Source organism: Trachymyrmex cornetzi, unplaced genomic scaffold, assembly GCF_001594075.2.
Source record: "Trachymyrmex cornetzi isolate Tcor2-1 unplaced genomic scaffold, Tcor1.1 scaffold96, whole genome shotgun sequence".
Lineage (NCBI taxonomy): Eukaryota > Metazoa > Arthropoda > Insecta > Hymenoptera > Formicidae > Trachymyrmex > Trachymyrmex cornetzi.
Window position 1 is genome coordinate 304,675 of NW_017300311.1, and position 4,378 is coordinate 309,052.

The following is a 4,378-nucleotide window of genomic DNA, read 5'->3' on the forward strand; positions in this document are numbered from 1 at the left end:
TTAATTCGCGATTACTAGAGTAGTTTTAATTGCGTTTATTTAGTCCGGAAAAACAATTCGGCGCGCAGTTTGAAAAAGACTACAATATGGTATACATATATGCAAGTACATATATAGGATATATTAGTAATTCAAGATTGAATTATTTAAAGCAACAAAGATCCAGCTCGGACCGTAATAGGCAGTTACATTATAGTATATAAATTAACTAATAACGGAGGATTTCTGATAAAGTGGCCTCATGAAATGTTTTACTTTTTGTGTTTGCTAATTCGAAGTTGAATTTTCATCGAGAAATAACACCTCGTGTTATTAGCGTCGGTCACGTTTCAGGAGTTCATTTCGAGAAAATACATAGCGAAGCGCAGAAAGCCGATATCCCCATCGACGTTCGAGGACGTTTCACGATTTCGCGTCGCAAAGGGGTGACAAGGGTATGGGAGGGGAGATCGCGATGCGCAAATGCAAAACCATCTCTGCGAATTCTATTCAGTACATCTGAGGAGGAGACGAGAGCGGCAGGTGTGCGAGTCGCGACCGCTTCTCTCGAATATGGATCTTCCCGACGAATTGGTTCACCGCAACAGCCACAACATCCCCGTGGCTCGCGAGCTAGAACGCCTGGAAGCGCCTTCGTAGCAATCGGTCGAGATGATTGGATCGCCACATTCACCTGATTTTAATGAGACGATCGGGTAGATAGAGGAAGAACAGAATAACTAATATATCAATAATAAGATAAGGGTTGTTTAATATTTTAGACGAATCTGGGAAAGTGTTTCACGTTCATACATATGGAATACATTTAGTCATTTCTCTTAATTAACTTAATATTGAATGCGTTTAATTAATGTTAAATATATTCTTTTTTTCTATTCTATACTATATCATTATATAACGGCATTTGCGTTACGAAAAGTTTGCGTTTTACCTCTCGATTATAAAAAAGTTTTATTTGATATTTGATTTAATATATTCTATGAAATACGTTAAACAAAACGTTTAACAAAAAATTATATTTGATGCATAATGTTAACAATTATATTTAGTTTTTGTATCGTTCAAATTATTAACTGAATTTTTTATTCTGGTTAATAATGATATTTCTTCTTGTTTTTTTTGCAGGTAAGTGTCCATACTGTAACTGTAAGTCCATATCAGGCATCCAAGCAGTACATTATTGGTGAGTTGTTCGATTGAATTGAAAAAAGAAAAATATGAAAACGTAATCCGCGAAAATTAGATTGTACTGGCATAGCACAATGCAGTTATACGAGTAATCCGTGGCGGGAGAGATAAATAAGCATGACTTGAAATGAAAATAAATCCTATTGTTTTGGCAAAATACTCCTGAGAACAGAAGTCTTCAATCGTTGATTATCCAGCAAATGTTGCTTTTCAACTGAGAGATCTAATTTTCACATTCAACTAATTTCTCAGCCGGTAATAACATAGTTTCAAGAATTAAATTTGTTGGACTCTCTTCGGAAATGACAATAGACGCGAGACTCATTTCTGAAGTTGCTGTTACGTGAAATTAATTGAATCTGGGCTGGTTGATCGTGTAGAATTAACGATTCCCTTTGCAAAGTTACTATAATTACAATTCACCCCTTCAGCTTTTTGACTTATTATACTTTCTTTATGAGTACTCAACTACTCACTGAAACTATCCTTGCTTGACCTACTTATTATCGTACTTTTTCTCTACTTTTCTGTAGAATAACCGAATAAACATGCAATATTTTAAACGATTTATTACGAGTAAATGCGTATAAATATATTTTATTTCAGAAATATTTGTTAGAAATATTATTTAGAGAAATAAAATGTTTATTATATTAAAATAAATTTTATTAAATATTCTTTTCTTGGCACAGTACAATAATTCCAAGTAAAATCTTAATAGCTTTATATTACATCATTATCCATATTAATGTTAATTAATGTAAATTTTATTTCTGCATAATTGTTTATCCATTTGAAATATTAATGTAAGGATTACGCAAAAGACGATAAAATCGTGCAAGCACAAGAAGTTTACATAGAAATACCGCGAAACTGGAAATCTCTTGACGCAAATCGTCCACCTAATTCCATTCTTCCGCAGACTTGCTACAGTTCTATAAAGATCTTCCGCATATGCCCGTGTAGAAATTTGTTAGGGATTTCACTATGTAACATATTTCTGATGAGGCCCTTATCGGGATTTGGTAGGAATGCCATAAGTAAGATTTCCTTATTTATATCTGATGAGGCCCTTATTGGGATTTGATAGGGATGTATTAATTTTATAAATACTTGTTTATTTTAAGGCTAACTTATAGGGGTCTGGAAAGGATTTATTAGGCATGCCATATTAGTATGTTATTCTCCAGACAAAAATAAGCGACACGTATTTTTTTATATGTGCCTATACGCACTTTTAAAGGATAAAACACTCCTTGGAAAAAAATTAATTTTTCTCTTTCTCGAAGCGAATATCGTCGGAACTGTAAGAGATAGAAAAAAATTTTCTAAAAGAGAAAAACCAAATTTTTTTCTAAAGGGTGTTTTACCCCCTAAAAGTGCGTATGGGCACGTAAAAAAAAATACTGACTGGATGTTCAGTTAAATTGCACAAACTTCTATCAGGATTATATTGACAGATATATCACAACTATACGTTCATTAACATGCACCATCGAAGTAGCAGTTTTCGTACGATTACAGAGGTCAAGCAATGCGAGAATGGTGGTTCGCATTCGGATGGGTGACCGTTTCAAATTAACAAAATTAATTCCTGTAATATTTCCTCATAAGGCCCTGATAATTTTTCCTTACAGGGCCTTGATAAATTTTCTTTACACGGCCCTGATAGTTTTTCCTTATAGGGCCCTGATAATTTTTCTTTATAGGGCTCTGATAATTTTTCCTTATAGGGCCCCGATAATTTTTCCTTATAGGGGCCTGGTCAACAATTTGTTACATGCCATGTAAAGCCCAAGTAATTTGCCCTAATCGGCCCCGATAAATTTTAGGATATACTTATAAGGCCTTTGTAAGCCCTAACAATTTTCTACACGGGTGGTATCATTCTGAAATGAGATAAAAAAAAGGAGGCAATTTTCTTTTCCGAATCCTTTGGACGATCCGATGCTTTGAAACGATCCGTTTCTTCGCCCCGTTTGTTTATCACGTACGCAAGAATATCGCTTTATTTCCGCTACGACGCGACGTTTTAGTAGATCCGAATTATTTCGACAATCATCTCTATTTCGCGCAAACGGAAACCTAATTTGTACTTCAGTGATAAACAGCCCGGTACACCGGTTTCCGATGTAAATCAGCAGCAGCACGAGAGTACAAAAAGAGAGATAGGAGAAGTGGAAATAATCGTTTGAAAGGCATGGTACGTGAAACCAGACACCTTGATAATCGCTCGTTTTACATCGTACTACCGAACAATTAATTATGATCGAAACCATCTTTACTTTCAGTTTCTTTTGTTTTGGATCCCTCGCAGAGGCCCGCTTCATTATCCTCTGGTCTTTCATCAAACGGGACTTTATCTCGTTTCTATCAGTTAACTTCTCAGCGCAGCATCGTGCTATAGAATCTGTAGATTAATAATTATTCCAAAAATGGACGAGTAAGAGATTACAGCGGTCGTACAAAATAAGGAAATATTTCGTGGTAAAAACGGAATTGTAAAGAGGAAAGGGAAACACACAAATTATATATTTTTTAATATTTTATAATAAAATTTATCTAAAAATAAATTGTAGATTACAGAAACAAATTTTTTTAAGAATTGAAATATGTATATGGAGTTATTATGGAAGAGAAAAGTGCACATTTAAACAATGTATATGTAATTAAAAGGTTTGTATACACAGTTGGGAAATTTGTATTAATTAACATTTTACTTGTCCCGAACGGTTTACTCAAATTTTTGTGTTTATTTAATAAAAGATAAATATGTTAGAAAATAACACAAAAATTATGTAAAAATTTAACACAAAAATGTAATACTGATACAATTTGTAAGCAATCATATTTCTTGATTAAAATTAAGTTTGTTTTTAAGATGTTAAGTTTGTAATATTAAATTAAATTAATATGTTTCAATAAATTTAACATTTACAATACATTGTATTATAACACATTTTATTCAGTTATCTTAGAATTTACGTTTTAGAAAACATATTTTTATGTTATTTTTAAATTACTCATAAATTGTGTTATTATAACACTAAGAAATGTTGAATATTAATTTAAAACTTGGATATATTAAAGCACAAAATTTTGACAAAAATTTGGAGTGACTCTTTTTAAAAAAAATACATGTTTCTTATTTTATATATATATATATATATATATATATATAAATTGTTTA